The sequence below is a fragment of the Hippocampus bargibanti genome, linkage group LG13, assembly GCF_051943395.1.
Source record: "Hippocampus bargibanti isolate YZ-2025 linkage group LG13, ASM5194339v1, whole genome shotgun sequence".
Classification (NCBI taxonomy): domain Eukaryota; kingdom Metazoa; phylum Chordata; class Actinopteri; order Syngnathiformes; family Syngnathidae; genus Hippocampus; species Hippocampus bargibanti.
In genome coordinates, this window is record NC_142746.1 from 10,177,973 (window position 1) to 10,204,982 (window position 27,010).

The window sequence follows — 27,010 nt, forward strand, 5'->3', positions numbered from 1 at the left end:
GAGGCAACTACATCAACGACCATCACAAAGGTAACAAAAACTACTTTATTTTTATAGTACAGTATATTTATTTAATTACAATACAATAACACATGTATGATACATAAAATAAGGTATATTTTGTGTAGTTTTAAAGCTTATTTAGTAGATCGATGAGAAGGTTTCTTCAGCCGTCATCTGTACAAAAGTGAAGGTTTCGGACGTTTCGCCTCCTATCCAAGAGGCTTCGTCAGCGAACTAAAGTCTGACTGGTCGTATCGGCCCCATTTATATATCCCTAATGTCCAGACCTGGTGGCGCCGGACACAGCTATGATAGGTCCCTACTCTCAGGTTGGGGGGGGCGCGGGACACCCCCCTGTGGCCCCACTGATTGTTCCTACATTCCTGACTAACGATTGGCCTATTACACCCACTCCCCCCGGTATCACCTCATCAGCATAACGACCCTCATCAGCATTGCGAAAGTTGCCTAACCTGTTTTGCCTGAGCAGGCTATTGTATGAACGATCCAAATTGAACCTCACACCACCAGACCGGTTTAATGAAGGATTTTGTTGTTTTATAAGAATCGCCTCTTTTACCCCCCTTTCAAACCATCTATGTTCTTTCGCTAAGATTTTAACCTCATTGTCGTCAAATGAGTGGTTGCTAGCTTTTAGGTGCAAATGTACTGCCGATTGAGGCCCACTAGTATTATCCCTGCGATGTTGATAAAGTCTTTTTTTTGAGAATTTGTTGAGTCTCCCCAATGTACTGCTCTTTACAATTTTCATTCTTACAATGTATGGAATAAACTACATTACTTTGTTTTTCATTTGGTAGCCTATCTTTTGGATGCACTAATTTTTGCCTTAACGTGTTTATCGGTTTGAAATAAGTAGGAATTTTATGTTGCCAAAGGACTCTTTGTAATTTTTCAGAAACTCCTGCAATGTACGGTACTGCTACTCCTCTCCTTTTAGAATCTTGAGAATTATTGGTTTCGTTCGCTATTCTTTCTTTCTGACATTTGTTGAATGACCACTGAGGGTACCCACAGTTAGTGAGTGCTCTCCTGATATGTTTTGACTCCTTTTCTCTACCTTCAGTGCTAGTTGGTATATTTAATTACAATACAATAACACATGTATGATACATAAAATAAGGTATATTTTGTGTAGTTTTAAAGCTTATTTAGTAGAAAATTGTATTTTATGGGGACCTGGGAAGGGATTATTCATAATGGTTTCTTATGTAGAAATAAATGTTTGGCAGACAAGCTTTTTGCCTGACACACACTTTCTGGGAACCAATTAAGTTTGTAAGCTGAGATATCACTGTACGTACAGATTGAAGCTGAAACAAAGCGCTAACATGGACAAAAGGCAAATGCTCTCCCATTGTAGAAGGGGAAAAACATTGCCAGAAGTCTGACCAACATTTCATCAGCACCCCCGCGAGAAAAAACAAAACCCAAATAAATTCATGAATAGCGATCCACGTCACGCTTTTTAATTCCCGAATAAATTCGGGAATGGCAGCGAATGAGTTCAATGTTTTTTAAACAACAGCTGCAGCAATGATTCTTTACTTCTAATGTACACAATAGCTGATGCTGTATATACTTATATACATGTACTGTATTTCGTCAAAGCTTGCTGTTCCCTGAGCTTGAAAGACCTTCAAAGAATTTCACCGCATTTCTAAAATAAAATCACAGTCATATTATAGTTGTATTGATTCGTTGTTGTACATCAGCGAGCACGCGTCCACACCAAGCTGTCGTCCCCGTGGGCGTCAATTCCTCAAAGGTTAGACGCTAGTGGTTACCGCAACGACCCACAGGAAAGAGACTGAAAAAGAGCGTCAGCAACGCATCGTTCAATCACATTCTGCTGCATTGTTTAGCCGATTGTTGTCCGCGTCAGTGAAAGCACGCACTGTCGTCGACACACATCCAGTTAAAGCAAGTGTCCTTTTTACTGCCTCTGCGTGCACTGTGATGCAAACAAGTCTCTGTGGCCCCTTTCTCTCTGGCCTAGACGACCATCAGTTTACGGCGCTCGTCCCTCCAGTTTAACTTGATGGTAAAAAAAAAGAGTTTTTTATTACCGCGGTCAGGACAGGACCACCCGCACTTTTGTGCAAGGGGGACATTTACAGAGCATTTGTTCTGCACGTTTTTGTCTTTCTATCTTTGTGTAGCAACAGTATCAGTGATATCCAATGTTTTTTGACTGGACATTTTTGTTTTTCTGGTGGACATTTTAATAATAAATTCCCAACCATTGTGTCATTAACCCTTTCAGTGTCAGCGGTGGCTGTCTTATCACGTGTCAGGTTACAATGGTCGGAAAAGTAAACATTAGTTCCTTCACATAAGGTAATACAGGACAAATAAAAGCGTTTCCACGTGATGGCTATGTATGCAATTATCACGTTCCTCACCTGTTAACGTTGATACAACAGAATAACTTCATTTTAAACCTCACTCAGCTCGGACCCATTAATTTTTACCTTTCCCCATGGCCGCTACCGTCCTTCCCTAATCTGATTTGGCTGCCCACCTTCCCCTTCTTACCTGCCAATCCTATACACAAATTTATTCTCTTTCATACGCTTAACTTTCCTCACCAGACACGAAACTGGATCTACCTTCAACCTCTCTCCCCTCACCCCCACCAAAAAAAAAACTGCCTTACCTACAATCAGCATCTTAACTTCCTTCTGTACAATTGCTCACTATACAGTATATATTGCTTGTCTAGTCAGAATCTGCTTCTTCCATTTTGTCAATTGTTCTTGTCCGAAAAGGGCCTTTTCAGCACAGGTTCACCCTTCGAATGGATGGCCAAGGTATAATTAAAAGAGAAAAGGACTATTGGTGAATCCCGGGCTTCTTTGATGCAAACAGTGACATTGCATTCGATAAAGCAGGCAAGTTCCCTTGGCTTGCGAGAGGAATGTCAAAATGAGTGTTGAGGCCTGGGGAGAGAATGCAGAAAAGCAAACCTGACGGAACAGCGGTGAGAGGAGAAGGATTCAGAATGTAACTTTATCCATCACAAATGCAGAGGAAGTGAAATATAATGTATATATTCTTTTTCTTACGCTTTGATGAGCTGAATTACAACTCTGAGCTTGTCCTTGCATCCAGATTCTAACCTACCTTACTTACCTTAGCTACCTAACTTCCCCAACTAAACTTGATGAACTTCTGACCAACCCTACTGATAAACCCTACATGCCTAGCTTCTTACAAATAAAGTCTTACCAGCTATCCATCCATTTTCAGATCTGCATTATCCTCAAAAGTGTGACTAGAATTGCCATAGTCTATCCTAGCTGTCTACAAGCAGGAGGTGGGTTGGACAACCTGAACCACTTGTCAGACAATAAAAGGGCACCCTGAACCGCTTGTCGGAAAGTCAAAGGGCCGATAGAGACGAACAACCATCCGCGCTCACACTCACACCTCGGGAGAATTTTGAGTGTTCCATCAACTTGCCATGCATGTTTTTGGAATGTGAGAGTAAACCGCAGGACCCAGAGAAAACCCACACGGCCAAATTGAGAACATATAAATTCCACACTGAAAAGTCACAGCCGGGGTCAAACCTCCATAACCTCTGCACTGTGAGGCTGATGTGGGAATCAATGTATCTTAATATCCATATCGACCTATTTTTACGTCTTTGCCGCCCAACCGATTGAACGACCATCTTACGACTTTCACTTCCTTTCCAAACTACTTTGTCTTCCGGACATACCACTCCTATCTATTTGTCATCTTGAAACTCCTTTGCACCTTTTAATATGTTAAATATTTAGAGCGTCATCAGTGATCATGGTAATAAGTACAAAGATCAGTTTGTGTAGTGTTCTTACATTCCGTGCGCTCGTTCAAGCCAAACCATTGCGGCAGACGTCCACCCCACTTTAAACCCTGCTCCTGTCCAGGATGTTATTCGTGTGATTTCATTCAGTTACGACTGACGCACTGCATGCCTCCAATTTGACCCCAGAATTGTGAACAAATGGGTTCAAAAAGGTTTTCCGAGTCAGGTAAAAAAGAGGAGAAGTGAAATATGAGTGTCAGTAGTGTGAAGGGGAAAAGGAAAAAAAAAATCAGACTTTGCTTAGGTTTGCATGTCTGGCGAATTAGGATCAGTTTGATATGTCTGCCAAAACTGCAGAGCTTGCACGAGCTGAAATGACTGGGATTGGGGAGGGACCCTTCTTATGGAAAACTCGTCAATGTGAGATCCAGTCAAGGCCAAAGAAAACATCTGCTCAAATGGCAGCAGGAGGACCCGCGTGTGTGTGCGTGTGTGCGTGCATGCGTGTGTGCGTGCGTGCGTGTGTGTGTGTGTGTGTGTGTGTGTGTGTGTGTGTGTGTGTGTGACTGCTGTCAGACGGACTTTGTCACAAATGAGAATTTCACATCTGCTCAACCTTCATCACACACACACACACACACACACACACACACACACACACACACACACACACACACACACACACACACACACACACACACACACACACCCGCAAACAGGTCAATGGCGTAATGAAGAATAAAGCGTTACCCTCCACTAGTTTCCATTCTGAGTCTCCCTTTGGGCTCACTTCATCAGTATCCCCCCCCCCCCCCCCCCGACGACACACACACACACTTTCTCTTTTGAGTCTTTGGTCTTCAGCTCCCCTTCAAATGATTTACTCACATTCTGATAACTGATGTGGAAAAAGACCCCAGCTTCCTGCTTTTTTATGAACCTTCATTTCTCTCCCCCACTTAACTGTTGAAATATTGCAGCCTTCACATCGACCTGACGACACTTACCCAATGACAACCAAACTGCCATTCCGACCTTTTTAAAAATTTGACATATCTACCGCCATCCTCTACCACCTCACATTACTTATCTATCAGCCGTAGAATAGCTCCAGACCTTGGTTGCATTCCTACCACCTCACTACCACCCTCACTTGTCTAGCCAAAGATATCCATCACCACGTTTGGCCCGATTTAAGTTCTTCAGTTGCTCATCTGAACAAACTACCTCCCAAATCACCTTGTTTGTCTATCTAACTAACCATGTTACCCTGCCTTACCAACAGAACCAACTTGCATTCCTTCTTAACTATTCCATCCTACCTAACAACAAGGCAAACCTACTTTCCATCCCGACCTACTGACAGACCGACTGACCAGGCAACCAACCATAGTGACATACACACCTGCCTCACTTACCTTTCCTGTCCCAAGGACGACCATGCTTGCTTTCCAGATCTACAGGTCTTTTACGGCCTACTTTACATACCCCAACATACCCCACTGTCTTCTCAGTGTACCGTACACAACATTGCACACCCATTTATTGAACCGTGCCCAAGGTATCTCCTTGCTAAGAGCTTCAGTGCTTCACATTTCAAAAGCAATTTAATTCCTTTCGAAGCACTTAAACCTGGCATTGAACACACTGACGTTGCATGCTTGACATTATTCAACTATATTGCACAACTTTTGATACAGTTCTTTTGAAAATATCCTTACACCATATGCCAGGGGTATTTGTCTGACAGATTATTGTCCTGTTGGTTCCTTTTCAGAAGACCCGGTGCCTTGGCCTTCTTTATTTTTGTGTCATTGGTCTGGTACAGATCGGTCACATCAGAAGCGAGACCCCCTAGTCAGACACACACACACACACGCACGCGCACACACACACACGCACGCACGCACACACACACACACACACACACACACACACACACACACACACACACACACACACACACACACACACACAGTTGTGTTTTTATTTACTTTTTGTTTTCAAGGGCTTTGTTGCAGCTGCAGCTGTTGCGAAAGTGCTATATGGATCAAGACGTATTGTATCATTTCATGATTAAAAGGATGCTAGGGTCATTGTGGTTCCACACTCGACGGCTAAAACATATATCATGAACATTCCCGTTGGACAAAATGCTCCTTGTGGTTGAGCTCGACCCCGCTAAACCGTCACACACAACCACAAGGTGGATTATCCTCATTTACAAATGTATAGCTTTGCGACGCTGCCATTAACCGACCCTGCCCTCTGTTAGTGTGTGTGTGTGTGTGTTTGTGTGTGCGATCCAATGAATAATTCAGTGGGAGCATAAGAGTTAAATAGGGGTGGAAAAAGATATTTGTTAAGTTCGTCAAAGAAGGAAGTGTAACCCTCCATCACAAAGAGGAAGGAGTGCAGTCAGTTTGTCAGATGTTCCAGATGTCCAAAGAACATTTTGAAAAAAATGTGTTAAAAATACAGAATCTTTTTTCCACAATAGTGAATAAGGGTCTCAAGACGAATTATTTCTTTCCCTATCTTTATTTTATTTTTTAATCTATTTATAGATATTTTGCATCATACTTCGTGTGACTCCGATTTCAAAAGTGATTTAAATGAACAATTGCCGTTATTTGTCACCTTTTGGCTTATACCATTTTCTTGCTTGGTTAAGGAATTACAAAGGGTGTCAAAATCATGAGACCCCACCACCTCCACTTTCGAATATATTGGAAGTCCTGACAACCACACATTGTTGTTTTTTTCAAAACAGTGTTCAATATCAGTCACATTTTGAAAGTTAATTTATTTATCAATACACATTTTTATCCACACTTTCCCAATGTTTTTGTTCATTTTTTTGTTGCCTCGAATGCACCCAGCTGAACATAAGTGAATGTGTCAGGCCCGGTTGGTGTGTCTTTGTGCATCATTGCTTTAGACTAACAACCCCCCCACACCATGCTACCTCCTACTCCTAAATACCACACATGTGCACACACACACACACACACACACACACACACACACACACGCACACACATACGCACACACACACAACACACACACACACACACACACACACACACACACACACACACACACACGCACACACACACACGCACAATCACACATTGAAATTATATGGAATTTTTTGAGACTCATACCAGATGTTCCTCCTTTCCTCGTTTTCCCTCTCGTCTCATTTTCCTGTCCCATTTCCTCCGTCATTCATGGTCGTCCTTTAAAATATTTCTTCCAATCCTCTATTCTTCCATCTTCATCCCTTTCTCCTCTTTATCTCCCCCACCCTCTTTCTTCCACTTGAGTCTGATTCCTTTTCATTTTACCGCTAATTTGTGCGAATGTTATTACACGGCCTTCCTCTCCACCTCCATTCACCCTGTTTGCTCCGTATGGATGCTGCTTGTTCTCAATGATGGCGCTAACGCAGTGGAAGTGTCGCCTTCATTCACGATCATTAAAATCTCACTTCCTCTCCGCTGCCTCGTTGTCATTCTCCACCCGGTGCTCCTTTCATTCCTTTGCTAGGAGCACCCCCCCCCCCCCCTCCCATGACGTCCTTCGTCGAGACAAACTCGTTTGAAACTCTCCGAGCGGTAAAGCAACAAATAGGAGAATGCAAAACAGTCAGTTAGTACGGATGGAGGAGGGGATTTGCACATACCTCTCAGGCATTCAGGTGAAATCCTTTATTCCTTTGTATTAGTACTATTTTACCAATATTCATCATCTCTCCTTTTCCTCATCTCTCTTCTTCCTGTCTCCCCCAAAGTGGCTTCTTTGTACTCTAGAATCAGCATTAGACACCACAATTTTCACCTCATCTTAAAAAAATACCCACTTCAGTCCGCAATCTTGTTTTCTGTCTAAACAAACCAGGAAGATGGCATCCACAAAACAATACTGCAACATAGCATTCAGATACTGTAATTGGTGTAATTACTCAAAGTAACTTTGTATAATGTTCTTTCTGGCTCCTGCTTCAAAATGTCGGCATATCATTTTCAGATTTGGAGAAAAAACTAGATACTTTCGGCAGTGCACTTTCAAACTTTAGCCGACTGTCCAAACAAATAATGTAGAGCAAATTTCCAGTCTCCAGCCCACAAATGCTAAAACGTCCTGGACGAACTCCCTGAAGTTTCCATTTACTCTGCTGTTGTTCAGTGTTGAGGGGTCGTCTCAACCGAGTGGAACATTACTGTTTTCTCTCTACCGCGCCCCACAATTTAAATTTCATGAAAAGAATCACGTTGCAGAGAAGCGATGCAAGACAACTGAAAACCCCGCTTTCCTGCGAATGACTCTGCGTCAGTCTGGAAAAGTTTGCAATCCATCACCAAGTGATCATTCAAGTGGCTTGAATGACCAGTGACATATTTCTACTGCATTTTTTACATGCTTCTCCAAAAAAGTAGACTTTGATTTTCAAAACAATATAAATTTAAACATGGATGAGTTTTGGTTACAAATCTTCAAGGCATTTCCGCCCCATGCTCAAAGAATGCTAATGCTAGCAACATGTACCTCTGTTTTCAGGAACGCACCAGAAGACGTTTCTTTGTGCGTTCACACAGTTCTCACGGCATGACACTTTCAGATAATTAGATGCGTGATCCCGTCAATGCGAAGCATCGTGTGTCTCGGGTGCTATACATCACATGAAGGTAGAGTCACGCCTCGAAAACTGCCAGTCTGCCATGGAAGAACTTGTAATGTACAAGAAGAATAGACGCGATTGCTGAAACAGAACCTCAGTTTTCATCATTTCTGCCACTATCTGATCATTCCCTCCCCCCCACTAATGCATTTTGCAATGTCCTCATCGTCACCCCATGGAATATCCACAGATTGATCCAGCCACCTGTGATATGTCACAGTGATTGACAGCTACTAATTGGCTTAATCCCAAACCCCTCTCCAGGGAGCTCGTTGTGCCGTGGCTCATCTGGATACAGCTGTCTCTTTGTCTCACAGTTGACACCATGACCCCAGGGAGCCTGCCAGGGGGCGGTTTACCAGTGATGGAGATAGTGAGGTGGCGAGTGAGTCAAAGAGGTTAAATACATCTAAAATGCAGACAACCCCCCCCCCCCATTTTTTTCTTTTGGGATGACATGCTGTTTTCTGATGATGCAGTCATGCAAAGAAAGTAAGAGCCTCTCAGGAAAAACACACATATCTACTGTTTGGGCGTAGGCCTGAGCCTTTACTTTACATTTCGACAGTCAAAGAGGGGGGATACCGACAGCAGTTTAGAATGACCTATGCAGCAATTGTGGATTTGTGGCCATTGAGATATTGAGGTTGTTTTGTCAAAAAATCCTAGTGGAACAGATATGCAGCAGATAATTCATTGAACAGAACCACAACCAACGAACTCTGTTAACGGACAGACAATGGCGTCCAGTCCATTGGAAATGACCCACCTGATGTTGTTATTTAAGTCTGTTGAGGCCTGAATTGGCAGCAGTTGTCCACAACTCGCGATAAGGCCCGTAAACGGCACTGTGGTGCCATCAACAAGCAACAAGCTAGTCATATTTGCTGCGTGCATTGCTTTCATCATTAGAGAAACAGACTTAGAGTAGACGAGAACTGGCGAAAAATGTTATTTGGGCAATGTCGATGTTCCCACTAATAATAATTGGAAGCATTTACACGTAGTTTGTCATATATCAGTATTTTTTAAAATCCATTATCAAATCGTAATAGAAATGAAAAAGGAAGTGCGCACCTCATTGCTCGTGAGCGTGACCAGTCAGGCCATTTTTGTCTCAACATTCGATAACATTTAGTTTTCACATATATTTATTTGCAATCGTGAAAAAAAATGAACTAAAAAGGGAAAATGTTGTAATGTGCATGTTTGGTCAGTAGTTGGCAATGTTGCTTGTGCAGGTGCTTCAGAGAAGCACACACTTTGTGATACTCTTGATCAAAGTCGACAAAGTTTTGGTTGCTTGATGTGTCTCAGTGATTATCCTGAGTGACTGCCATTGGCGAGAGGGTTCTGAAAGTGCAGTCCAGACATTTCAAGACAAATTTGAGTGTTTTCCGCATGGTTTAATTAAACTCAGCAATGTATCATCGGACATTTTTAAAATGTTAGATTTCGTAATTGCTTCGTGATGTGAGGTATAGTTTGAGCTGTACAATTAACTCTTAATGTCTCTATTGCAGCCACGTGATTGAATCCAACGTAACAAAATGTCTTTGAGGTGAAGCAAAGTGAGCTTCATGAAGGTGTGTTGCAGTCCTGGTGACTGGATTTTGTCCCTTAATGAATTTCTGTAGTTTGGCTTCACTATCTTCACCTCAAGTGTCCTTGAGAGAGACACTGAGTCACCGCTTCCCCATTGGGACTGAAACTCATCCGAGAGCAAAGAGGAGACCACGCGCCCCCACTCCGTCCCTTCCCCACTCCACTGTCCCCCTGATTAGCTTTGCTCTATTGAGGAGGCAAGCACCAGAACAGAAGGTCTCTGAAAAGGCCGATAAGCCTTTAAAGGCCCCCTCCAGTCCACCCCCACACGTCAGCCTGACATCCACGACATCCCATTCATCCATTGGGTGACACCGCATGTACGTTGGCATTAGCCCACCCTGACCCCGGCGGACCAACTCTGTGATTGAGGTGCCTCCCTGGCATTTGCTCTTTAATAGATCTCAAGCATTTTTATTCATTACTCCTAATGGCTTGATTGCACAGCAGAATTTGCATCATGTAGCAAGCAAGTAAAGATATTGGGATGGCTAATAAAAGCTCATAAATATTTAATGCAAACTTCTAAACGGTCCTTAATCCTTACGTGCATTGTGCACACTGTTGTTTTCTTCTGCATGCGCAGATGGCTTGATGTCAAAATTGCATGGCGGTCACCTCAAGTGAGCGCGTATGGCGTCCGCTGTAGTGACTAATGTATAATTTTGACATCAAAACAGCCCCAGGAAGATTGTCTATATTATTTTACTTTGAAAGGTTAAGACAGGGTGTTAAAAAAAGAAGAAATTAACTCAGATACACGACCTGCAGCAAATACGGAATCATGTAAATAACTTCAAACCCTAAAACTGTCTGAAAACACATTTTTTAAACCCTAATGCGGAGTTTAAAAAAATATTCTGGAAACTGAGCACATTTCAAATCCGGGAACAGGCTTGAGGACGTTTTATGACCTAACCCTGATTTTCCACCCTAAAACGTAACCATAACCATGTTGTGATTCCCTAATCCTGCTGTGAAACCCTAAATCTTAAATCATGGCTAAAAAAAGCCTGTCCCTTAAACCCTGGTTTGAAAGAGAAATTTGAAGCCCTAATCCTGGTGTGGATCCCCAATACTTTTTTGAAACCCTAACCAAGGCTAGAATATTCCTCTGAAACCCTGGTTTGGAAGACAAATAATTTGAATCCCCAATCCTGGTGTGGATCTCCAATACTTTTTGGTAACTTTATCCCAGGCTAAAAGAAACCCTGCATTAAGACCGTGTCCTTCACTTGAAACCTTAAACCATAATGCTAACAGTCTCTTGAAGTCCCAATCCTAGTGTGAATTTGTAGCACTTGTTTGTAACCTAAATGAAGGCTAGACAACTCCATTTGAAACCCCAACAAGGCCTGAAACCATAATTTGAAACCTTAGCCTTTTTTTTGCAAAACCAACGCCATAATGAAACGTTAATTTGCAAACCATACCCTTTCACGAAACCCTATTCAAAACCTTCACACTTGTTTTCAACCCTAATCTAAGTGTGAAGACTTAATTCTGTAACCTTACCCATTTGTTATAAACCCAATTGTAAACACCAACCGCCAGTTTAGAACTAAATTTGAAAGACTTGTCGAATGATTTAACCCTTTAACACTTCCACATGCATGTAAAAGCCATCAGCCTTGAATTAGCGCCCACTATTGATCATCAGTAATTACGTTGGTTGATGGAGTTCACGCCGGGGCTCGACACGGGTTAACTAACTAGCATGTGAACCTGTTTGTGCTTTTTCTAATTGGTCATGCATGAGTTGTCAGGAATCAACAGCATAATGGCGTGTTAGGGTTCCAATTGATTAGTGGCGTCACCTTGCATGTGTGATGACCCTAATTAGCCCGCTTAAATGAGCTCCTCACAGGCAAGATTCGATGTACACATTACCGCTCGGCAGGGACACCGGACAACACACACAGGCAGCTGTTTTTCCTTATCCTTATTTTTGATCCCCTGCTATATTTTAATATTACAGTCATTTTTTGTTGTGTATGATCTGATTTATTTTATTTAAAATATGAATTAAAAAGAATACAAAAATCATTAATTCACTTTTAGATAAAAAATAATTGATCTTATTCCTTCAATATTAATTTAATCTCCTTTTTAAAATGTATAATTATGGTTCAATATCAATTCAGGCATTTATCTCTTAAACATGTGGAAAATAATTTTAAAATGTGGATGTATAATTTTAAAGTAGATAATGTGTGTATGCTTTATTTTTAAATATATTTTTAAAATAACTAATTAATTATTCATAACGAATAAAACCATCTAAATATTGTATAATAATAAAATAATAATAATAATAATAATAATAATAATAATAATACCATATATATGGTATTATTATTATTATTATTATTATTATTTATTATTTATTTATTTATTTTATTATTTATAATTTTATTATATTACGCATTTGTACATGCGCCAAACTTGACATTGAGGTGGCGGAAGCTGGTGAATTGTGTTCAAGTCCAGTGAGAAATGTCGATAAACCGTCCCTACAAGCAAATACTCACGTTATTCTCCATGACAACCAAGCGAATATGCTTTGGGCTTTTGAATCAGACTGTGAAAGACTTCGGCTTTTAATGTGACTGTTTTTGTGCTATCTTTCGTTTGTTTTTGATTACATTATTTTGCTTTATTGCCAGGGTTTTTTTTATGTGCATTAAATACAGTTGAGTTATATCAGCGTGTGTTGAATGTTTCCAGTCGCAATTTAAATTGGGGAATTTTGGATAATAGATTTTGAAATTCTAATTGAAATGTTTTTTTTTTAAAACTCATTTTCTGGCAGACGATGTGCAAAAATGTGTCCACTCCAGTGCCAGGGTTATTGTAATTTTCACTCAAATTGCATGACCCACAGAGTATACAACATCAACATTCAATACAGCGTGAGAAACTTTAGACATACTTCTTTAATCAGGAAAAAAAGTGTATTTCTATATAGCTAGAGTTATCTGTATTGGAAGTGGGGGCGGCTGTAAAAAATGTTATTTCTGCACCTCATTGGAGGGAAAAACATTGCCAGAGGTCTGACTGAAGCTCGCACCTCCTGCAAGAAAAAAACAAAACCTGCACAACAAAAATAGCGCTCCACGTCATGCTCTTCAATTACAGTAAAGTCTCGTTATATCGATATCGGATATATCGATAGTCCCGGTTATATCGATACTATTTCTATGCACGCACGGAGAAAATTACATGCAAACAGGGTCGGATATATCGATAGTCCCGGTTATATCGATATTTTTTCGGACTCCCTTGAATATCGATATAACGAGACTTTACTGTACCAAACCAATTTGGGAATGGCAGTGAATGAGTTATTTGATTTGAAATAGAAAAAAAATCAGACTCCCCCCAAAAATAATTATGTGTACGTCTGATGGGGAAAAGAAAATAGTCAAAATTGTTCATAAAAGAAGAGAAGCTCCCCTTTTGGGGATTATTTATGATCATGTTGTCATAGAAAACAATATTCCGTGCGTCAAAAACATTCTATCAATCGGTTAAAGGAGCGCAGAGCCTCAATTTTAAACCACTAGTCAAGCAAAAACACCAAATAATGACGTATTTCAACTGCTGCACGGCGAAGTATTCGTTATACAGTCTATAATGTTGTTTATACTAATCACTGGATGGTCTTTAGTGTTACTGTACTGAGAATTGTTAGCTTTCAATATCCCTTGTGAACTTTGCACATCAAACAGGGCCATTTATCATGTATAAATCCAATTAGCTGATTTTCGCACAGGCAATCTTTGCAACCAAACATCGTCATCAAATGTTCCGAAAACAATTTCGGTGATAGATTGAGCGCCATGTGGGATCTTCTTCATCCAAACTCCTTCCACCTTGAAATTTAAGATCCCATCAAAAACGGAACCTCAACCTTTTCCTTGTCTTCGTCCTCTTCCTCGTCGACACTGATCAAACAAACCGATGGCTTTGATCTGATACCTCTCCCCGACCCCGTGCGACGGAACGAGAAACACGATATTGCAATCCTCGCAAGTGAAATTTCCTCGCCACCCGGCTGTCAAAGCCAGACATGTCTCTTTCATGGCAGCCTTTTCATCAAAAACCTGTTGACGCGCCACTCGCGTCGCTCTCAAGGAAGATGTGAGCCGTGTGTGGCTGGATTATCGACGCGCGGCAAATAAACCGTCGGGATGATTTCAGAAACCCAAACAAAACACAAGTAACACATGGACGATTATTTCCAAACACTTTCAAGGACTTTGCACACATGATATTTTCTCTTATCCATTTAAAGCAATGTTGTCAAATTCAAGGCCCGGGGGCCAGATCCGGCTTATGGACAATCAGGCCAATCGGTTGTAACATCGTTTTACAACCCAGGCTAACCCCAATTTCTCTTTGAACAGAACTTCCTTGACAAGATTACTACTTTCCTTATTACAGACCTTTCATTACAGAGTGAGCACAAAATGTAGCTGCCCATATCTAGCGATTCTGTGAATTTTCTTCAAATAGCTAAAAATACAGTCAGGAAACAGGAAAATAATAAACAAATACAGGGTATATTGAGAAGTTAAACTATAACAGAATACTCATTTGTGAGGTTCAATGACAGACACATATCTTGATTAACATTTTCAAGAGTGTGTATGCTTTTTGTATCTCAAGTGTACCTATTTTCTTGGATAAGAAGCGAAACGTCCGACACCTTCAAAGAAGTACAGATGATGGCTGAAGAAACCTTTTCATCGTTTTATTTACACTGTATGTATTTCAAAAAAACAAAACAAAAAACAAAACTGCTTGCCAACGGCAACAGAGAAACAAACTAAGCTATCGCAAAAAAAGTGAAAATAAGTAGAAGCAGTCCCATACAATCATATGATGACATTCTAAGTGTCAGAGGAGGAAGTGGACCATAAAAAAGATGCATTGTGGAAGTTATTGATATCAGAGGACGGAGGCGACTTAACGGGAAAAAGTAAAGGAAGCTTATTATGGCGGAGAGGTCAAGCATGTAGTAATGCCCTATCTTGTCGAAAACAAAGCGAGCTATTGTGTGTAGAAGCTGTGTGAGTGTGTGTGTTCAGCGCACATACTCTTTTTTTTTGGGGGGGAGGGCTAAATATTTCAGGACATAGATACAAATCCTTCCTTGTATAAATCCACCGTTGCCCTAACTGAATCAGTTCTGTTTTGTCCCTTTCTGTCACACTACATAGCGACAAAAATGCTCAAGGGTTCGCCTGCCAATCAAAAGAAGAGAATAGGTGTTATGAATTTGCTATTTTTATGTTAAAAATGTATTAATGTATTATTTGTTTTAATGAGAGAAGATCAAACATTGCTCTCCATCTGAGTTGTGTTGCTGAACATTGATTTGTGTCAGACATGGAATTTGCACTTCACACAAACTACACTTAACTCGTTCACTGCCAGACGTGCAATAATGTGTTTACTCTAGTGCCAGGGTTTTTGTCATTGTCACTCGAATTCCAGGGCACACAGAATATTGAGCTTTAGGACTATACAAACATTCATTACAGTGTAAGAAACCATAGACTCTCTTCTTTCATCAGAAAAAAGAGTTCATTCTTAAATTATATGGGTCTGAAGTTATATGAGCCTGAAATGAGGGTGGCTGTCCAAAATGCAATACATACATATTGGTTTATATAGCGCTTTAACAAGAGCTTAAACTAAGCGCTAACATGGAAAAAAGTGAAATCATGCCCTCTTGTGCAAGGGAAAAACATTGCCAGAGGTCTGACAAGCACTTTATCAGCACCCAAGCAAGAAAACCGAACTAATTTGGGAATGGTGCTCTAAGTTAGATTTTCAATTCCCGAATAAATTCTTGAATGACAGTGAATAAGTTTAAAAAAATACTGCGATCCCACCTTGAAATCACATTTGGGGGACGACAAGCGATGTGCTTCAATTTGTGAATCAGTGAAGGTTATCGTAAAACATCTTGGTCAGGTTCACAGTGTCAAAGTATGACTTTGTGAGTGTGTTTCTGCATATACACTGCGCCCGCGGAAAGGTCTCCCACACACACACACACACACACACACACACACACACACACACACACACACACACACACACACACACACACACACACACACACACACACACACACACAGCGCACACACACAGCACACACACACACACACACACACACACACACACACACACACACACACACACACACACACACACACACACACACACACACACACACACACACAAACATATACATGTTGCACCTGGGGGACCAACCAGCATGGACATGAGTGTGTGTGTGTGTGTGTGTGTGTGTGTGTGTGTGTGTGTGTGTGTGTGTGTGTGTGTGTGTGTGTGTGTGTGTGTGTGTGTGTGTGTGTGTGTGTGTGTGTGTGTGTGTGTGTGTGTGTTGGGGTGGTGAGGGGCTGTTATGTCAGCACAACGTAGCAGCTGTAATTACCATAACCACATTATATATGCTCATAGGGCATATATGTGTATATGTGCATGAGTGTGTAGGACTAAAAAAATGTTTATGGACTGGACAAAAAAATCCCAAAGTGAAACTTTTATTGATTTATTTAGATTATGTATTTAGATTTTGTAATCATTACATCATCACAGTGATAAATTAGCAGACCTCTGAAAGAGAATGTGTAAAAGACAGATGTGAATGGCATGCACTCACACACACATGCACGAACGTACGCACACGCGCATTCTGTTAATTATTATCCTGAATAATGAGACACAAACGACTCATTAAATGTCTCCTTGACCTGGCACGCCGCAACGCCTTTCTTTTGCCTTCTTTTCCTGCCGTCGTCTCGCTTAACTCCGACGCAAAGGAGAGTGAGAGACATCCTTTCAGCTGTGAATTATTAATTAATATTCTAGCTATCCGTATAATTCTCTCTGACCCACATCGGGAAAAGAAGTGTGGCTTTTTTTTCCTGCCTGCCCGAAATGTAAATGAGCACCTTCATCCAGGTAGAAACAAATATGGAAAAGTTGTATGTATTTATTTGTACGAGTTTTGTATCTGGAGTGGCTGTCCGCCCATTTTGTATGGCTAGCATTGATAAATAAGTAATTTTGAGCAAGTATCATTCATTTACACTCTGGATAAGGTGTTGTCACAGTCTGCCTCAATGTCAAATTTTCAGGACCTGTTAAATGAATTCAAAATGTTTTAAGTTTTGAACAAAACGTTTCTGTGAACGCAGTCTGGAAAAAAAACAGGAACTCTTTTTGTCCTACCTTCACATGTGACTGCTGTCATGCGACCTTGCCGGCCACTGACGGAAAACAAATTACTTTGGATTTCATGCAAGCATGTTAGCTATTGGTTTTGCATCACGTGCACGCGCAGACACACACACACACGCACGCACACACACACACACACACACACACACACATGCATGCACGCACGCACACACACGCACATATACACTCATAGTCATTTTGTGATCAATAGGTTTCCCTAATGGGGTGATCAATTTTCATTTTAATCCACTCAATGATGCCGTCCGTTGACGCCGCGCTCCGATCGTCAATAGCTGAATCGATGACATCGACCGTTAGTCCCGAATTAACATTGATGCAATTCTCGCCAGCAGAGTGAGCCTTAAAAAAAGTGTAGTAATGAAAATGGAGCACAAGGGATCATGTCGTCATGGCTTAAGACTCGGTGAAGCAGCATGTGACTCGTTATATCCTGGGTTAGTGACCAAAAATTTGGAAAAAGTTCAAGTTTGGGGTAAATTGTAAATATTTAGTTTGTCTGAAATGTCGTATGATAAAATCTAGGATAATCTCTCCTCTGGAAGGTGAAGCAGAATGTGACTCATTACTCAGGACTATTCTTGTACCCTGCAGGCCAAGTAATTGTCAACAGTTGTTTCCAATCATGTTTTGAGTGGTTCCTGCTTTGCGCACATGTGAAAATGAGCTCCTCTTCGCAAATCCTCCGGTTTCTTGATAGGTTTGAAACTTGGATTTGTGGCTGATCGTCAACTAGAATTATTGATATGTATTTTATTTTATGTTTTTTTTTTCAATATATCGCTATGTACTACTCCAAGTCTCAGTGACAATAGCAGAAAATTATGAATTGTGTTGGTTTTTGTCTCTGGTCCTAGTGTCACCAAATTAATTCAATTTGTAAATAAACTCCCCACTCGACTTCAAAAAGCCCACACTGACTTTCTTTTTTTTGGTTTTCTCTTTTTTGGTCACACATGTGAAAACAGACACAATTCCCCCCCACTCTCCACCTTTGTGATGTGTGGCAAATTTTTCACTTCTGTTGGGTGGCAAATTGTCTTACAAGCTTGTCGCCTTTTCTGTCTGCCAAGGCGACTTGAAGCTACCAGTTGCCACCTTTGATGCAAGGAAATTCGTCTTCAATGGCACTAACTGATATCATATGACGTCACATCGTCAGTAGCCATCATTTCAAATTCTTCAAGAGCAGAATTTTTGCCCTGGCCACTTTTGTAAGCGTGCTGCAACATGCCCACATAAGGCAATCAAGCAATTAAAATTTACGATAGAACATATTTCCTTATATCAAATTAGAATTTAACACCCACACAGGCTCCTGAAATGAGACCTCGATTGTTGCTTTGGCGACAATTTTTCACCCATTTTCGGTTGATGTGAAATCATTCAATCAAGTAACACTAATTAATTTTAAAATGGCCTTCATTGTTACAAGTGGTAATTAGAGATCACCGGAATGTTGTTGTTTTCTGTCATGATGGTGGACCAGCCCTGTTTAATTTCATGTTCGGCTTCGTTGTTACTGCACTTGGAAGCACCGCCAACATGAGTGGGCCAAACATTCTTGCACTGAAGCCACATTGTTTTTTTTCCCCCTTTAATTTGAAAATTGCCATAGAGAGTCGAGATCTCATTTTTTTTGCGTGATCTGTAATAATAATGGAAGAGCCCTAAGGTGTTCAACTTGTGGCTTAGGGGCCACTTGTAGCATTTTCATTTTCAGCGGTCCCAGACAGGACCAAAAAGATAAAGAGAGGGCTGTTGGCCACCCTAAAAAAATCAACTATTTCCTTTAACACCACTAACTGAAATTTGATGACAATGAAAACAACATATACTTGCTCATTTGAACGTCGCACTATCATTCTTCCATTCCCTTTTATGGCTCTCAAATGAAAATGCCTGGACACTTTGAACCACCCCGTACCAGCCTCAATATGCTGGCCTCTTCCACAATACCAAAAGCTCTTCAAACATCACTAGGTAAGAACACCTTGTAAAAATAAAACAACAAAACATTGATATCTCAACCTCACCGTGCATCACTGCAGCAGCCACTCCAATGCCATTTTCTTCCTCATTGAACTGCTCTTAAAGCGACCCTACGGGACCGTGTGACCTTAAAATTGTAATGAGAAGTTTACATTTACTTGAATATAGGAGAAAGTCATGTCCTCGCTGACTCTGGAAACAAACTGCTCGTCTAGTCATACTTGAGTTGCGGTGTTCTTCATTGTCAAAAAACAAACGTTTTCTCTCACCTCTCACCTCTCACAATCACTTTGATGCTACCTTGAACCACTCTAAGACGGATTTTATTCAGTGTAGAGGAGTCTCGAGTGTTAGTGGACCAGCCGTAACACAAATTCTTAGCAATAATGTCACTTGGCACTATTATTTTTTTTTTGGTCATTTGAACACTTAAAAAATCAATGTCTAAGCATTGTTCCAACACAGGACATGTTTCTGTTCACATTTATCTTTGCTTCTTTTCTGAGTAGCCGAATGGACATATGTGATGTGATGGGACAATGAAGTCTCTGTTGTGTACCTCGAGGAGAGGAGCGGCAGCAAAACGGATTTGTGGTCAGAAGACATACTAATTACACACGCTTGACATTCAATCCGCCCAGGACGGGCAGATTATGGTTATAATCCCATGATGGGCAACAACGTGGGACATTATTACACGTCAACAGGGGACGTCCGAGTGAAAGATGAAAGTCAAACCAGGGTAGCGAGATGAAAGCACAGCAGTCATTCAGTTAAATGAGAAAGGACAGAGCCATGTATTTGTTTACACGAAGTTCCCTTTCGTTGCTCCGCATCCAGCAACAGATGCAAAAAGCCACCTCATCCTCGGGAAGAACTTGACATTGAAGTTACAAAGACCAAGTTGCAACTGATCGCCTTTACTACTTTTATGTAATAATTGACAAAGTGCCAGTTATCGTCACATGTTCTTCATTAACTCATTCACAAATTTATCCAGGAATTGAACATATGACGTAGAGTGCCATTTCCCAAATTGTTTGGGTTTGATTTTTTTCTTACTTGGGTGCCGATAAAGTGCTGGCCAGACCTCTGGCAATGTTTTTTTTTCCATTCCATAAGTGGCAGAATTTTTTTTTTCATGTTAGCACTTTGTTCCGGATTCAGCTGTATTTAAAGCACTATATAAACCAATATGTATGTATCACATTGTATTTTGAAAGCCGGCCTCATTTCAAGCTCATATAACTCTAGATCCATATAATTTAGGAATTAACTATTTTTTCTGATGAATGAGATGAGTCTAAGGTTTCTTACGCTGTATTGAATGTTTATGTAGTCGGAAAACTCAATATTCTGTGGGTCCTGGAATTTGAGTGAAAATGACAAAAACCTGGGCACTGGAGTGGACATATTTTTTCACGTCTGACAGTGAATGAGTTCATACCATAAATAATGGCAATAATTATGGAAGGCGAGTGGTTGTGCCAAATGTATTCTTTTGTATTTGTACCACGTAATGACAATTGCCACTTTCCATTTTTTCCATTTTCTGATCGACGACTTTGTCCGACACTTAACACCGATAAGAACACGTATCCATCTATGCCGCCGTTCCGTTAAGCTTTTGTCTGTGGCGTGATTGTTGCTTTTCTTATGTGTCAGAAAGTCGACCACCCAAGTACAACAAGTGTCTCAAAAACAATACGGATACTGTAACTGGAACAAGAGGCGAGTTAAGGCCAAAAGCTACGAGTGGAGCAACACAAAACATTAGAGACAAAATGCTGTAACCCCCACCACCGTCGCCTCCCCTCCTCCCCCTTCCCGCCATCCCCAGTCAGTCTGGGAGGTAACAGAAGCCACTCACAGGACATACTTATCCAGACAGACGAGACTTGTGTGAGATTGAATCGGCTGTCCCAGGGGAGAGAGCAACTAGCTCTCCATCTACCAAGAGCGGCCCTTGGGGAAAGATGAGGAAAGGTAGGGTGGAGGGGTCACCATTGGGAAGGGGAGTGAAGACAGCATAAGAAAAAGAGCGAAGAGCATTCACCGCCTCCGTCACCTTTGCAGTGAAGCCCGACAGCTCCCTCTGTTGCTACTCGCGGAACAACACCTCCTTTTTTCATTCATCCTCTTTCCGCGACTCGTAAGCAGCTGGCGCTTGATGAAATATAAATACTACAATTACAGTGTTGTAAATTATTACACCCCCACCCTCCATCCCCCTCAAGCCCTCCGTGGTAACCTCAAGAGCTTCACTCGGGCTCTTTAAACTCATTCCAAACATGTCGGGGAATCTTTCAACGATTCCAAAGAGTCCCTTACCAAGACCCTCGAAGCACATTGAGGAGCTGTCTAATGACTGGAATAGTGAATACATTACTGTTAAGTTGAAAATCAATGATGCATTCATAGAACCAACCTGGTGTTTAAACTCTTTGGATGATTCTGCAATTGTTTCAGAAAGATTAAAGAAAAAAAGGCTGGTAGATGTCACCACCTTTGCTTCCATTCTGCATTCTCATCTCAGCTATGATGCTTCTTTGGATTTCTGGAGAATTAATTATCCGACTAAAACCCCATAAAAAAGGAAATCTTTAAAGCGGCCGCTGGGGTGATGAAATCTATGGCGAGCGATTCGAAACTTTTACAGTCATGAGAAAAAAGAGTTGCTGGTGAGCAGCAATAAACAATCAAGCTTGATGCATATCACGAGGCAAAGCTCGGCAAAGCCACAACAATGAAAAAGGGAGAAAAATGCAAACACATCAAAGGATAAGTCCAGTACACAATGCCTTGAGTTTTTTTCAATTTAGTTTCAAAACCAAACCACGGCAGCAGTCCACAATCAATAGTATTGATTGACAAAGAAGTGCTGGCCATCAAATAATTTCATTTTACATTTTTCTTCTTCATTCCAACATTCCAAATCGCCTGTCAGGGACAAATCTGAACCCAGCAGTGATGGTAGCTCTGTTGAACCATCGGCAAGGAAAAATAAAAGTTGCGCGTCGCAGTCACGCGCAAACGCTCCCTGGGTGCCCCACTGTACCGCAAATGTTCGATCAACATCGAACATTCCAAAGAATTCAATTCAGTGTGACAATACATGTCTCTCCAGATGCGTCACGGCGTGCGTCAAATGGTACCCCTGTTTTGCGCCAAAGCGTGCACCCGAAAGGGCACCAGGGAGCTTTTCACACTCGTGCACCAGAAGAACCTCCTGTGTGCAGGGGTGAGGAGAGAAATCAAGCGCTTCTCTTACCTCGTTGAGTCCACGCACGTCCCAAGCAAGGAAAAAAAATCCCTCACAGCCAAGATATAAACCATCCGCAGTTTGGTGTTCCAGTCCAGTTCGGAGCAATACCCCCCACTGGATTTTTTCAGTGTTTATCCACAGAATGATTGATAAGGAAAACAAGGGGGGACTTTCCAATGGTCTCTATGAGACAGTTAGGGAGATGCCACTATGACTGGAGCATCCTTCTTGCTCTCCTCCTCATGCGCTTGCAATGTGTTGAGCCGCTCGCTCTGAGTCTGTCCGTCCTTCCTGCGTGAGCCTCGGATGAGATGTGAGGGGAGAGAGAGAGAGAGAGAGAAAGAGAGAGAGACAGACAGAAAGGGGAGGGGGTGCGCAGTCACCACAGTAGCGCTCTTTTTTTCTCTCATTGTATATGCTTTTTACACAATCATCCTTGACATAAAGCCGACATGTAATCAGGTTTAATATGTTGCAGTCATCTAGATTAATTTATATGCATTCTTAAACTTTTGGGTCTTCCACTCACGACATGTGTATGTGCGTGTACACCAGTTGCTGTTCTCTTTCCATTGGTCCCGAGCATTGAGCCAATAGTGGCATAGGGGGGCGGAGGTGCAGCGGGAAACCCTGCTGTCCAAGGAATGCGATAGGCTGACAATTTCAAATGTCTCCAGGCAATGAGAAGAGTTACAAAGGATGCGGGTGGGGGGAGGGGAGACAATGACACTCTTTGGCTGCCCTTCTTGGATGATTTCTTGTACTACAAATACTTGAATTTGATATTGGGTTTGTAAGTAAACAGCAAGTCCATCTCACATTGCAGAGATCCAGGTTTTGATTTGTGCCTGTGTGGCTTTTATTTCGGTATTCTGGTTTCATCACACATAAAAAAAAGGATTTGCTGGCCACCAGTTCAAAGGGTGTCCCCCACCTACTGCCCGATGACAGCCGGGATAGGCTCCAGCAGTGCCTGTGACCCCCATGAGGGTAAGTGGTTCAGATAATGGATGGAGCCCCTAAAGCCACTTTCACTTCGAAGCAAAAAAATTGGTGCACTTGAGCATCTGGTGTAAATGCACAGAAAGTCACAGGAACGCGTGTTGGACAATATCCAGGAAAAAGTGCTATTGTAGTTAGAGTCAGACATTTAAGAATCATTTCCAGATGTTATTCAAAGACTGATTTTTAAATTCCAAAATTATGTCAGATGTTTATCAAATTTATACCACACCTACAACATAGATGGGTGACACTAAGTTGCAAAATATGTTTATGTATATATTTTGAATATGTCACTGCATGTGGACGGATCATGGCAGTCAAGTTTAATGACTTTCCATTAGAAAAAAAAACGTTAACCCATTCACTGCCAGACGATGTGCAAAAATGTCTCCTCTCCTGTGCCAGGGTTTGGGTCATTTTCGCACAAAATGGAGGACATACAGAATATTGAGTTTTAGGACTACATAAACATTCAATGCAGCGTAAGAAACCTTAGATTCTCTTCTTTCATCAGAAAAAAAGTTAATTCCTAAATTGTATGGGTCTGGAGTTATATGAGCTTGAAATTGAGGCAGCTGTCCAAGATACAATACATACATATTGATTTGTATATCACGTTTAACAACAGCTGAAGCTGTAACAAAGCGCTAAAATTGACTAAAGGTAAATGCTGCCCCCTTGTGGAAGGGAAAAAACATTGCCACAGGTCTGACCAGAGCTTTATCGCCACCCCCGCAAGAAAAACCAAAACCCAAACAAGTTCTGGAATGGCGCTCCACATTAGTCTTTTCAATTCCCGAATAAATTCGGGAATCGCAGCAAATGAGTTTAACATGCAACATTTTTGAAACAGTTTCTCCTGTATTTATTCTGCAGCTCACTTGTATGATAAAACCTTAATGTAGTATAATGTAAGTATTTATATGACTTTGATTTTTACATATCGAGCATCAAAACTTGTGTTGTCATCATTGAGACAGGAATACGAAATGTGACAGTATACATTGCCACAATGACATTCAGCGGAACTTCATTAGTTCGGAGGCCTAATTACATAATTTGATTAAAATAAAGGGCATGTTCTCAAATAAATATAATCACCGGGACTCTTCTAACCAATAGCAGCCTTTTTTTTGCAAGTGTGACATTCCAGTCTTGTTCCACTAACTTCCTGTTTTTAGTGTTGATTTTTGCGACAGCCAAACATACATCATACATGAAATTGTTTATCATTGAATGTCATTGGCTGATGTATGACTTCATCACAATTACATGGCAAGTGGTTATTTCAAACCAAAATCGCTTGCATTTACACACACACACAGGCACACACACACACGCGCACACACATACAAACACAAACGCTCATTCACATCAACATTTCAATTGCACGTTCAGACTACCTGATAATAAATGGTGCAGCAACGCACATGGACAGACAATGCAGCATTACTCACCGGCATATATTATGTATTCTGTTCCACAACTGGCTAATTTTACTGCAGTTTTAAGTTGTTTCATTATGGTGCTCTTTGTGTGTTTTGTTCATTTGTATGATCTCAAACTGAAGCAGGAAATGAAGCAGACGTAATTTCGGGATGCTTTGTTGAAGTGTAATACAGTTGGATAGTGTATTTTTTTTTGCCATGGAAAAAGAGATTGCATACATTTGACTTCAAGACAGCACCGCGAGAGTGGCTGCCTCTCCAGCAGCTCCTGTGTTTTGTTTTTCTACTTTCATTCCTTTCATAACTTTGCTGCTGTGAAATGTAAATTTCTCTACTGCGAGACTAAAAAAGGCAAATCTAAATCCAATCCAATTCTATGCTGTTTTTTCTTTTGTATGTAGCTAGAATGGATTAATGGAACTTCAAATGAGGAAGATAATTTATGAAACATGTTTTGAGTTATGAGCATGTTCACCTATTAAACTTGCGGCAATGTGCTCCTATAACGTGTGTGACCTTCTGATGATATATCTATATATACACTGAAAGGAAAATTAGATAGAGGCATTTAAGTTTCAGCTTTATGGGAAAAAAAAAAAAGACAAAAATTTTTTTGGGTCTGCACTGAGAATCTGGACAGTCACCAAACATTTCCGACATCTAGTTGCTCCAGCGCATATTTCACAATCTCGTCATCAGTTGATCAGCAACATCTTGCCTCTTCTCCAGCAGCCGCATTTGTTAGCTAATTAGCCTGCAAAAGTGCACGTATCCCTTCACATAAGTCATTTGCCATATGTTTGTGGCAGTGCAACATGTCAACAAGCCCCCCCAAGAGACCTGTAAATTATGCGCTATGGCACTGCTGTGTTATTGACATGAAATCCAGTAAGCATGATGCAAAAAAAAAAAAAAAAAAAATACTTACAGCTTGTTGACTGTTTTGGTTCGAAAGAGCTTTTTTGGGACATAGAGTTTTAACTTGAACTGCTCCTTCTATGGAATTATCCCAACTGCCACTGAATTACAACCATGAATGAGTCATTATCACCATAAGGCGCTTTTGAGACTTGCCTTTGAGACTTGAGAGTGGCTCGTCGTGCAATGGAAATCACTGCAGCAACACAGTGGAATATATTCCAGTCACTAGAGGATTTAAGCGAATATTATTTTCAAACAAGTTGCTTTGTGTAAATTTAACACAGATCATAGATGAGGCAATATCAATTTTTTACTCCCCTTCAGAGTAGTTGTTTAAACACATGAAGTGGACACGCCCACTGACAGTTATTCACCCATTGGAAATGTCTTTAAAAATTTGCAATCATAAACACATGAAAAATGATTTTTATTTATGGAGTGAAAAATAGAGTTGTAAAAGAGGATTGGATATGTTGAAATTGCTCCTTGCTTGCTTTGAATATATTTAAAAAATGCGTATGATGTAGAAAAGATAAATATGTACTGTGTTTATGAATGTTGGGAACTAAAATGAAAGATCTTGGTTTCATCGTTAAAACCTGTAGGTGGAAGCTCTGTTTGGAATATGCTGCTTTTTGGGCTCTTATCTAACCATGATCAACAGCCCAAGAAAAACAAGCCGTGGTGGTCGTATTAGTTATTTTCCCTCTCATTTAAGATAATATTGCTCCAGTTTCCATTCTTGCTTATGCGTGTCGTAAATCCTCCACATTGGTTCCCTCTTTGAAGAATTTGTCATCTTTGTACATTTTGTACACAGTGCAGATGGAGACAATCTTTGCCCAATTTTCCGCTACAACATCCTCCCCGGCGCTCTGATGTTGAAACTTGGCTAATGTAGTTGAATGAAAAACACACGTGTGCACATATGTGTCTTTTGGCTTCTGTGTGCTGGAGGCCGTACCGGTGAT

At 41.0% G+C, this 27,010-nt stretch overlaps 1 protein-coding gene across 1 annotated transcript in view; it reads right to left on the minus strand.

Moving 5' to 3' along the window:
• Nucleotides 1–22,954, minus strand: part of cdh11 (cadherin 11, type 2, OB-cadherin (osteoblast)) — an 83,706-nt gene extending 60,752 nt beyond the window's left edge. The window contains exon 1 of the mRNA XM_089011512.1: nucleotides 22,672–22,954. The gene's annotated coding sequence lies outside the window, so the exon portion shown is untranslated. The remainder of the gene's footprint in view (nucleotides 1–22,671) is intronic.
• Nucleotides 22,955–27,010: the final 4,056 nt, after the last annotated feature.